This window comes from Melanotaenia boesemani, chromosome 18 (genome assembly GCF_017639745.1).
Source record: "Melanotaenia boesemani isolate fMelBoe1 chromosome 18, fMelBoe1.pri, whole genome shotgun sequence".
Classification (NCBI taxonomy): Eukaryota; Metazoa; Chordata; class Actinopteri; order Atheriniformes; family Melanotaeniidae; genus Melanotaenia; species Melanotaenia boesemani.
Genome location: NC_055699.1, coordinates 29,142,070 through 29,154,085, shown reverse-complemented (window position 1 = coordinate 29,154,085; position 12,016 = coordinate 29,142,070). Strand labels below are relative to the sequence as shown.

Below are 12,016 nucleotides of genomic sequence, written 5' to 3'. Positions count from 1 at the left end.
ACCACTCTGTCTCTGTAGGCCCTCAAAGTGTGCCTGGAAATGGTCGTTGCCACATGGACTGTATGATGACCTATCCATAAACTGGCACAGTTCCTCCCGGGAGATAGAGAACCCACACTTGGTTCCTCCAAACCTGGGAGTAAAATATGCACATTAGATCTCATTTACATTGTCTGTTTTCAGCCAACTGGTATGCTGTAATTCTTTGTGTTTGGGCAGCAAATGTGTTTTGTGGTTGTACTTGAAACTGTTTTCAAAATTTCTGCATCAAGAATATAAATAAACATTTTGTTTACACTTGAGATTCATAAAGAGTATTAGTACAGGTGAAAAAATGATCTTTCACAGTCAATAATTAGTCACATTTTTAGAGGTTACCCTTAATTTGTAATACATGGCGTTTGGTTTGCCAGATAGACAGACTGTTTAACAGGTCTAATGCTATGTGAGTTCAATTTTTCTTGCCATTCATCAAGGTCCTGCTGAAGGAAACTCGGGAACACAAACCTCACGAGGCATTTGTGCTCATGACTGCCACTGAACAGATTTGTCTCCCTCAGGTCGTTCATCAGGTCCATCCAGAATTGAGACCTGCACACAGACTCAAGTTAGAACTTTGTCCTGCATGTTTCCGTGCTCGAACACACCTGCAGCAAAACATATAAAACATGCAGGGCAGAGGGCCCTGAGAACCAGTGTTTTAGCTAATTCATTTTCATGTTATAGGATTCAAAAATTAACATTTCAATGATCGCGCTGAATGAAAGTTGTAAACCTGCAGTGCCACAAAACATCAGTGGAGAAGAAATAAATTCTTTAGCATAAGCAATCACGCTAGATTTACCACTGTAAATCCTAATGTCTGTTTCAGGGGAGGCAAGGCAGGGTTCCAGACACATAAAAAAAAATACTTCAATTGTTGAGGAACACACCCGTGTTTTCGGAAGAATGACCACCTGCTTTCAATTTGCTGGTTTGCGGTTGAAGAACCATACATATGACTGGCAGCTGTAAAGAAATTTATAGAGATACTCATCAAGGAATTATTTAAGTGTGCTACGTATTTTCATTTATATTCTTACTCTGTTAATCATATTGACTATCTCTTATCTTTAAGCTCATATACTTACTGATAGTGTGCTTAAGCAACAATGACACTCTTCATATGGGGGATGTGAGAAGTACATGTGGGGGGCTGACTAACACTGTGTTGCCAATAAAACAGCGTGGAATGTTACCCTTAAGGGAAATTTCTGGGTCGACCAGAGTTCAGAGGAGATACCTTGTTTGTCTGTGTGTGTTTTCTTTGTCCCTGTTTTCCAGAACAAAAGAAGCCACCAAATGGATGGGTGTCACAAGGAGGGGGGTCGACATCTGCAAGAGATCGCCCTGTGACTACACCCAACCAGACTTCTGCAACTCCAGCATTAGTCAGCAAAACTGTGTAGATTCAGACCCCTATATAAGGATTCCAGGATCAGTTAGAGGGAGTTCTGACTGTAACAGCAGCAGACTCCGTATTGCATTAGTCCAGGGGACAGACAATACGAATCCAGAATTCTGTATTTGCACATTTCTCATATCAATTGTAATTAATAAATTAGTTAACTGAGAGAAGTAGTCTGTCATACTTTGATCCATCAAAGAACACGCAGGAGAAGACCCTAAAGAGAAAGGTAGAAAGAAAATGTATGGAACAGTACCTTATTTATTAGGAAAGTGGGAAATTAGTACCTGCCTATTTTAATACTGTGGGAAGAAGTACCTGTTCTTTATTACTTGTGCATTTTTAAGGTTTTCTCCAACACAGCCCCAGCAAAATCATCCGTGTGTGTTGACCTTAGTGCACAATGGATTGCAACCATTGTGCAATTTTCAGTTCCACAGTCTGTGCGGAGCCGCTTTGGTATGATGCCACATTCTGATAAACAGCACAGGTAGTTTTGTGCAATGATTACAGGATCATTGTTGCTCGGTCCACACAACAACCACAGTACTTTGTTGGAGTAGCCATCCATACAGCCGTTGATGGCCAAACCAAATGGTTTTAATTTGTTGTAACCATCAACGTGCCAGACATCCTTTGGTCCACTTGAGCTTTAAACTCTTATTACAAATCTTCGTCTTGCACAAAGTTCAGTTCCTAAAGGATCAAGCTCTCTCATTATAGCCATGACATCATGGCATTTTACTGTCAGAGAATATTTCTGTCGCAATGTTTGCCACATCAAACGGTAGCCATCATGCCCACTTGGTCCCTTAAGTTCTTCTTTTACTGCAGCACGTACAACGTCAAGAGGAGAGAAGGTTTTTTTGTCTGGACAATGATAATTGTTTCAGTTTAGTCTTTAGAGAGCGAAAGCTAATTTTGATATCATGATTTGTAGCAAGGAAATCCAAAATTTCACCATAACTGTAGCCATCATGGAAATACTTTTGAATCAAACCCTCTTCTGTGGGACTGTCTGATGCAGATGCTGAAAAACAAAGGCGGAAATACGATGTAAGAGGTAAAATTATGGAGGCTGCAGCACATCCTCCATTCAGCAGAGAAGACCTTCAGCTGATATCTGGCATCTCTTAAGGACCTGTACACACTGAAGACCAAGAGGAGTACAGGAATGACTAAGGCAGATCTCTCCATCTTGGACACCATGTGTGCCCGTTTATTCTTGGTATTCTAGGTTGAAGTCTATTAAAACCAAAACATCACACCATAACAGCAGGCCTCACAAACACACTTTATGCCTCAAATCTGATTTTGATTACTTAATTTCATGAAAGACGAACTAATATAAAATTATAATAACCACATCAGCTGTTATAAGTCTGTAATAAATTGGTCTTCAAAATTACCACTACCTATGTATTATACATAAATAATCGGAAGAACAGCAGTACTGATGGCAAATAGTGGTGTACTGGATCCTTGTAGTCAAGAAAATGCAAATACACATGGTCAAGTCTACTTACTGTTGCCTTCAGCCTAAAACAGTACATTTCTTCCACATGAGACACTGAAAACGCAGACAGTGCCCAGATGTTGGCCACAGAAAGGGCAAAACATGACAGCTCGGAAATATGGACACTGATATGGTAAATCAGAAACCAGTTTAAAAAGTTCTTTACCCTGGTAACGTTACTATTCTCTCCTCGTCACCTCTTCCCGTTTTTGTTATTCCAAAGCCCCTCAGTGCTCAATTAGTTGTTATTATAAAGCACTTGTACAGTATGTGGAAGTGAGGTCGAGGGAAACTAGCGTTAAGTGCTATCAGAACCCTCAGATTAGTTTAAAAGGAAGGTTAGCTAACGTCAACACTCTGGATACACCAACATTACCAAAAGTTTCTACTATGCTTATGTCAATAACTTAAAACAGCTTGTCTTTTTCTAATATTGTACAAGATTTAGGTCAAATGTAATAAATAAATAGATAAAAATACGTACCTTGATGTAGTTTCTCTCCCTGCACTGCTCAAACTTTCCAACTCACCATTGTCTGTCTCTCGGGTGAAAATGCACCATGGGCCCTAGAAACCCGGGGCACGTCCGTTGTATCAGTGAATTTGCAGCGTTTTCTTCTTGCAGTTGTATTTGTTTATGCAGCGCTTGTCTGTCTTTGCGGCACATTTCTGTATTTGTCGAGGTGTCCCTGAGCAAAACACCAAACCCCAAATTGCCAGACATAGATTTTATAGCATGATTTTAGAATGCTTTCGAGTTTTCTTAAAACCAGAGGCAACAGCGTTTTTATATCCAGACTAGAGGGTGACACGGTAGTCTCAACACCTGGCTCCAAGCAGCATGTCCAGCATTCTGCACTGTTTTTATAGACCATTTTAATCTGTTCTGGAAACGTCTATCACTACTCAGGACAACCAGCCTTCACCCAAACAGGCAGGGCAGCCACATTTTAAAAGACAGCATATTTTTCTTAATCCATACCTTTCAATATAGCTGACTAAATCATGACACTTTTCCACACCCACAGTTGATCCCACTGCCTAACCAGGACACATCCTTGATCCTTGTTCTGTTTACCTTAAACTGCCATGCACCACTAATCCCCCCTTATCTACCATACATATTAACATATTCAGAACTTTCAGAACTGATTATTTTAAATTACACATCAATAACAACTCTGAGCCCTGTGCAAATGAGTTTTTTTAAACCTTTTAGACAGTATGGATTTTCAAACAGCATGTAACAGCCTACTCACAACAGAGGATACATGTACCTGGTCATAACCTGTCCACGGGTGTGTCCTCTGTTGTTGAATCTGGCTGTGTCAGATGGCTACTGTGTATTTTTTAATATCACAGTTTTTAACCAACAGGAGGCCCTGATGAAAACTGAGGTGAAGTGATATATAACTTCTGAAGTGGCTGCAAATTGTATTGACATTTTAAACCAACTACTAGCTTAATCAAAACTAGAGATTTGTAAATGTTATTGCTGCATCTTTTATTTATCATAAACCCATGATTTTTTGTTCTTTCACTCTTTTTAATGTTACAGCCTAAGCCATTGGCAACCGCTGATAAGGCCAAACCTGTCATGTTCTTGTGTGTATGTGTGTCTGAGTCTTGCAGGTAGGGCCGAGCAGGTTGCCATGGGGATGGAGGGCGGAGGCTGGAGCCTCAATTGACACACCTGCAGTCATCAGCATGCCGTTAGCCAGCTGTACTCCCGGCTATTAGTTTCATGCAGGAGCTCCCGTCTTCGCCAGATTGTCATTCTATGCAGCGTGGTAATCAGTCCTCTTCCTACGATCTGTCTTGTATCTTGTTCTTGGATTACTGACCTTGTCATCTCTGATCTACAGCCTTAGACCTCGATCCCTCAGTTGACCTCGATCCCTCAGTTAACACTCAGCACCCAGGATTTGGACTACACTTCATACCAAGCCGCCTGCCTGCAACCAAGTGTAGCATGTTTTAGATTTGCTATGGGAAAAAGGAAATAATGTCCTAGGCTGGAATCAGAAGTTTCTAAATGTCAGCTCAGGGAGATGCAGTACAGGAACCCAAAAAAAAGTAACAGTATGTACAATATTTACAATCTGCAGAATAAAGGGGGAAAAAACATGTTCACAGGGTTCAATTTCAAGAGTTGACTCTTCCAAATGATTCACAACATATAATGAGCCAGTATGCAAACTCAACCCAGCTGAAATTGTTCCATCATCATCACCAAGTTAGGTTACAATCATTCTGTTCACCTTTCACAATGCAGTATGTATGAATTGTCCAATAATAAACAGAGTCCATGAAAACTGAATAAATGTCCATATGTGCGCTATTCATGTAAATGTGAGCGGTGAGCAGGGCAAAAAGATGGGAGTGGGCTGGCTTTCAAACAGCCTCCTACCAGACTGCAGAAGGTTGGTGTGTGTTGCAGGGTTCAAACTCTTGAGTCTAGCTCGCCATCCGGAAGGATCTGTACCCAACAGGGCACACCTGGCCTGCATCAGACAAACAAGGCCAACATTCAATCATTCAAAGTTCATAACCACTAGCTAGTTTTATCTTGGTGTACACCCATTAAATCTCATTGAATCATAAACCATCGACCATCAAACTTTGAAAGTCATTTCCATGTGCATACAAAAATGCAAATACAATTAAAAAAGTGTTGCACCATTTGAAATCAAAGTGCATTGACAGAAATACTAATAAACCAAAAGTAAGTTTAAAATTACATGCTAAGCCACATGGCTTTTTAAAAGGCTCTAGCCTAACAATGAACATAACTTATTCAAAGCAAAGCTAATGTAGTATAATGCTACACTAGCATTACGCTAGTGGGCCAAGGCACAAGCATGCTAATGCTGACAGCATGTAGCAAACCAAACAGACTCACCAATCCTCTTAAAAATCCATCCCACATGAGAGCCCTGGTGTCAGCAGTGAGTTGCAGCTTCTACAACGTACGACGGAGTTTTTAAACAATAATCAACCACACAAACGGGAAGCATTTGGACAACACTCACCTGTTGCAGCCTTCCCATTCCCATACTCCCACACATCTGTTGGTGGAGTAATACAGATGGCTTGTATGGAGACTACCAGGAAGTGGGACTGGCTGAACAGATGTCATGTGACCAAATGGTGCCTTCACAGATAACCAGGAAAAATCAATAGGGATATCTAACATGACCTTTAAGAGGAATTTTCATATGGCTTACACAAGCTTGCATCACCATCCACAGAAAGCATTTCCTGGTTAACTCCTCCACCGTCAGTCTCACTCCGGAACACAGTAAGCCGCTGCCTAGCTAACACAACCCGGCCTCATCTCTGAACCACATTAACCCTCTGTCCTTTCTTAGGAAGAGCTACCCGGACCCAGAACAAGCCACAAGCACTTCTTGTTAATAAACATTGTTTCCATCTTTCTCTTTGCCTTTGAGTTATCTGCTTTTGGGTCCGCTTCCTTGTACCACGGCCGCAGGCCATGTCAAAACCGGCTCTGACTTGCCAGATGACAGATTCCTGAGGGTGATTGCATTACATTCCACACGTTTATGATAGGATGAAAGAATAATAATAATAATAATAATAAAAAATCTTTGTGTTGCATAATATCAGGGCTATTTTCAGCGGTATCAGCAACTGTCACTGACACCAGCTTCCAAAACTTACAGTAACTGTAACTATTCCAAAGTTTTAGGGGCAAGTTAGTCAGCTGCTATGGTAGCCTGGAGATCATGTGCTGGTTCAGGATGGTGTGTATGGCTGTTAATACAGTGGGTGGCAAGAGATAGACATTAATCAATAGAACATTAATAGCTGATGCATTGTGTGGCAGCTGTGCAGCCATTCATCACTGTGACTTCTCTTTTTCTCTGGTGTGGCAGCCTTATCTTCCCCACAGAGACTGAGGAGACTGAAAACCTTCAAAGAAATATGTGTGTATAACAGTGTTAATGTGTGTGTGGTGTGCCCAGAGCGACATGAGAAAACGACAAGCAGGTAGATAGAGTTAATTCCTCAGAGTTTCAGAATTGATGCTGACTGGAGGAAATAAAATATGTGTGAAACTCATACTCTGAAGAGCTTGCTTGTGGCTGTAAAGCAGATGGTACACACACACTTATGTATACTGCACTTCCAAGTACAGAAACACACACGCACACATCATACAGACCTCACACATAAAGACAATATTCAGACTTGTACTCTGTTCTTCCTATCTCACAGAGGGCACAATGAGATGAACCCTCATATCAAAAAGCCTTCATCATAGATGTGTGTGTGTTGTGTCTCTTTTAGGAACCCAGAGAGGGACTCACTGTTAGTAAAGTTGGATGGCTGACCCTCTTGGCAGCTTCAGTCTGTTACCTCTTGGGAATTCCCCTCCTCTTAATGATGTCGGCCATTCTTGGCTAGTTTCAAGGTATAACTTTACTCCTACCTGGGGCGAAAATAACAATATCTTTGTTTCACTTCTGCTTTTCTAATACAGAAAATATAAAGAACTTTCATTCCGGACTTAACTATTAACTTTGATGTGTCTGTGTCTGACTTGCAAAAAAGGTAATACAAAAAAGGGTTGTAGATAACAGATAAATTGATAAAAACTCTATTAACCCCATTAAGCCCGACGGACCCACCGGTGGGTCCAACAGGTGTAAACACAATTCATGTGTGTAAAACAGTTACTTTAGTGATGTAAGGATATTTTATTTATAATGTGTCTCAAAGAAGAATACCTAATGCCACTAAATAAACTCTCCAAGTGCATTTAGTCAACAAAGTGTTTGTTTAATAACAACTTTAAAATACGTATGCCACAAACAGCGCCACCATAACGAGTGACGCCCGAAACAAAATGCAACACAACGTGTGATCTGTTCACTCCACCCCAACATATCGGGTATCAAATGAAACTAGAAAAGCTGCACTTTCATATGATACCAAGCATAAAAAGATATTCACCAAGCATTTCACGTCATACTTAAAACAAACACAAAGCTAACCGTCGCATATAACAGCTAGTCTTTTCAGATAGCATGTTTATCACCAAATACGGCACCAAATCCCAAAGCTATTCTCACAAACAGCAAAATTTTTTGTATTTCCTTACCTTTGGAGGAAATACAGAGACGTAGTGATGTGGAGATATCCAGCTCTGAAGACGGCAGTGATAATATATAAAACTCAATGAGGAGGATTTTTATTTATCAAACGTGGATCCAGTTTATGAGTAGGTATTTGTGTTTTTGTCTTTTGAATAAATTTGTAGTATAGTTGTTTTGCTTGTATTTGTTGTAAAAAACTATTGTTTGTAGCAAAGAAGGTAGTGACAAAGAGGAGACCCCTGCTGTAGTCCAAGCAGTCAAGTACAGCAGCCACCCAGACTCAAGCAGAATCTCCTTCTTCAAGGTTGGTGCATTGAACTTTTTTATTTCAAATAGCAGCACATTTTAGAAGTATGTTTCTCAAGTTATTGGGCAGTAGATTTAGTAAGTTATTTTCATGAACCATTGTAAATTGGCTCCTTACTCTTTGTTTCCATAGTGAAGAGGAGTTTATTCCAGCTAGACAGCAAAGCCCGACATGCGCATCCACCTCAAGGCTGTTTACACGTTGTTCACGTGGATCCTCAGTCCCATTATCAACATAAAGGTCACATTCAAGGTCTCCATCACCCCTCCCTGGGTCATCGACACATCGTAAGATGACCCAGCAGACAAGGCGTGGAGCTGCAAGTAAACTTCCAAAACTGGCTGCTTCCAGATCTGACGGTGTACTGGAGAGGTGGCATAATGCAGAGGAGCCAGATGTGGAGCCACCAACCCCCAAATTTTAACCCAAAAATCCAGTAGGGCCTAGAATTGACCCTACAGCGACGTGGTCACCACTCAGCCTCTTCAAGCTTTTCTTTAGCTCCAGCTCACTGCACAACATAGTGAACAACACAAATGCCAATGCAGACAAAAGAAAAGCAGCACTGATGAAATTTCCTTGGTTTCCCCTCTCAGGAAAAGAAGTACATGTATTCTTGGCAGTTATCATTTTTTTGGGTATGGTACCGGTGCATGCCAGATCTGATATGTGGCGTAGAAAGTGGCCATATAACTTTTGTTTTACGAGAAGCCATATGACCAAGGACAGGTTTGAGTCCATATTTTGGACTCTTCATCTTTGGAGTATAACTGAAGATGAAGAGAACAAAAACAGAAAGGGAACATCAGCCTATGACAGACTTGTCAAAATAAAGCCCCTAGATAATGACATTATTCATGCCTGTAATTCCCTTTATCAACCAGGGAGGAAAATTACAATCGATGAGAGGATGGTGGCCAGTAAAGCCAGAATTCATTTCACGCAGTTCATGAACGACAAGCCGACCAGGTTTGGATACAAACTGTTCGTGTTAGCAGATTCCTAAACTGGTTACACTTGGAACTTGGAACTTTGTATACCAAGGCAAAACAGAAAATGTTCAGGGCCAGGGCCTCAGTTACACCTCTGTAATGGACTTGGTAGACTTCAAGCAGCTGGGAGAAGGTTACCATCTATATGTGGATAACTTCTATTCCAGCTCTGCACTTTTCCAGAAGCTCTCTGCCTACAACACACTGGCCTGCGGCACCATAAGACAGACACGCATTGGATTTCCCAAAACAAATGTAAATGACTTGCCAAAGAAGGCTGAGAGGGGAGACATGAGGTGGTTACGAAAGGACAACCTCCTCTTTGTCAAATGGAAAGACACTCAGGAGATAACTGTGTGCATCTCTTTACACAAGGCATTTACTGGACACACAATACAAAGGAGGGTGAAGGAGGCTGGACAGTGGCACATCAAGAACATTGAGATTCCTGTTGCTGTGAGGGATTATAATAAGTACATGGGTGGCGTGGACCTTTCAGATGCCCTCATCCAGTACTACTCTGTGCATGGAAAGGCAATGAAATAGTACAAGACATTTTTTTTACCATTTTCTGGTCACCGCAATTGTAAACGCTTTTCAGGTCAGAACGAAACCGCGGCACACATGCACCCAGTGGAAATTGGGGGTTAGAATGCTGAGGAACCTTTCAATATGACCTCAGCACTTCTTTTTAATCTCTCTGGTAATTATTCAGTGAACAGTTAAGTGAGGTAAGATATCTGCCAACAACACTCAACTTCAGAAGTTCAGCAAATGGTTGACTCAAAATTTGCCCCATGCAGCCTTTGCACAAAAGTAGGATTCAGACATCCAGAATATCTAAGCTGGGTTCATCCAATCCAAAACAAGAGTCTCCAGGCTTAATTGGTTGCACAAAGAGTTAGCCAGGATAAGAAGACAGATTCATCAAGCCAGGTGAACCTTATCTTGGATAAGTGCGCCCTTGCGACTTCGTCAACAGACCCTAAGGTCTGTGATAAACCCTAAGATCTATCACAGAATCACTGATCTACCATGGCAACAAGAGCAGCATACTTCTCTCCATTGGAGCAGGAACTCCTCCCAGAAGCATATGAAGTAGACAAGGACCAAACATAAAAAGAAGGGAAACACCAACATGAAACAAATAGAGAAAGCATAGTAGTGTTGCAGACCACCTGAATGTGTAAGTAGGGCATAAATACGTGACCTGCCTATGATGATTTCCCTGCTGAAATCATCACAATTACAGTCACAAAATGGCAAAATGGTCATTTCTGAGTTCTGAGTTGTCCTCCGATTATTAATTAATTGAAAATGTGTAAGTCTGGCTATTAAAGCTCTATCAAATGTCTTTATCGTCTTCCCTGGACACAGAAGACTCCCCCACATTGAAGATGATTTTATAGGTAAGAGAAATGACAAATTACCGTAAAAGTGTTAACAGTCATAGTATAAGACTTACTGCTTTGTGATGTACAGGTTTTCCCCAGTATCATTGTTGCACTGGACTGCATCTACATTTTATTTAACCTTATTTTACTAGGCAAAATTGTAGTACAGGGAACAAACAAACAAACAAAATAATGCACAAAAATTTCAATAAATCATCACTGCAAAGTAAAATCCCCCTCCAGGTGCCCATTAGGGAGATGTTGTGACAGGAAGTCCTTTTACAGCATTAAATGTTTGGGTGAACGTTTTGATATTGCTCATTAATGGCATTAATTAGTGTACATTGATAGTGATGTGCATTGCTTGGTTTAATAGTCTACATCTTATCATTTTAGATGGTCTGCAATACTGACTGGCTAATCAGTAATGTTGTGGCAAAGTGGTCTGGCTCGGTTCCTGACTCCCGAGTCTTTCAAACTTCCGCAATCTATCAGCACCTATTGTAAGGTGAGCCACACAACCTTTATTAATAAGCACTTTTAACCTCATGGCTGGGTCAGGAGCCCCCCTCTGTCTATGAGGTTGGGATGATGACATTTTGTATTCACAGGTGAATTATCTCGTTTATTGGTGGTGGGCAGATGGTATGCCTGCCAGAATTTTCTCCTGACATTGATTGCAGAACTTTGGGAAGCATAGCAGGCATATAATAAGGTCCACGCCAGGACAAGAGCATGAAAAGAAATTATTTTTGGCCTCCTGAAGAGACACTTTCAATGTCTTCACCACTTAAGGGTCAACCCAGGTAGGACATGGGCTCTGTGAACAAACCATCCTGATGCCCCCGTGCAGACCTGATTGATAGTTCTCATACATACTTTTCCCATGGAATAAGACAAAGACAATAAAGATGATCTTAGTTTAAGCTCTAAACGCAAAAATGGCTTCTCGGGCCATAGTCCTGGTCTATCTGACAGACACAATAATGCGTTTCAACTTCCTCACTACTTTCAGATCAACCTTCACTTCCTATTTCTTTACTTTCTATATCCCACTCTCTGCTACAAGGAGGACAGATCTCATACAAGCTAAATAGACACAAGAATATTTAAAAGGAACCCCAGTAATTAGCACATTTTAGCCTACCTTTTACCATGTAGTATTGATCTGTCCTACTAAAAGTAATTGTTCCTAATTACTTTAAAAATCATCTGTATTTACTACGTCTCTGAACTA

At 40.9% G+C, this 12,016-nt stretch overlaps 2 long non-coding RNA genes across 2 annotated transcripts; one reads left to right on the top strand and one right to left on the bottom strand.

Annotated features, from left to right (window-relative positions):
* Positions 1-506: 506 nt before the first annotated feature.
* On the bottom strand, positions 507-3,082 carry LOC121628920. Its single transcript, XR_006008299.1, has 3 exons — positions 2,974-3,082; positions 2,252-2,477; positions 507-591 (listed from the first exon to the last, which is right to left on the bottom strand). It is a non-coding gene; the product is annotated as an uncharacterized LOC121628920 (long non-coding RNA).
* Positions 3,083-6,197: 3,115 nt separating this feature from the next.
* LOC121628921 lies at positions 6,198-6,400 on the top strand. The gene is made up of 2 exons (XR_006008300.1): positions 6,198-6,264; positions 6,335-6,400. It is a non-coding gene; the product is annotated as an uncharacterized LOC121628921 (long non-coding RNA).
* Positions 6,401-12,016: the final 5,616 nt, after the last annotated feature.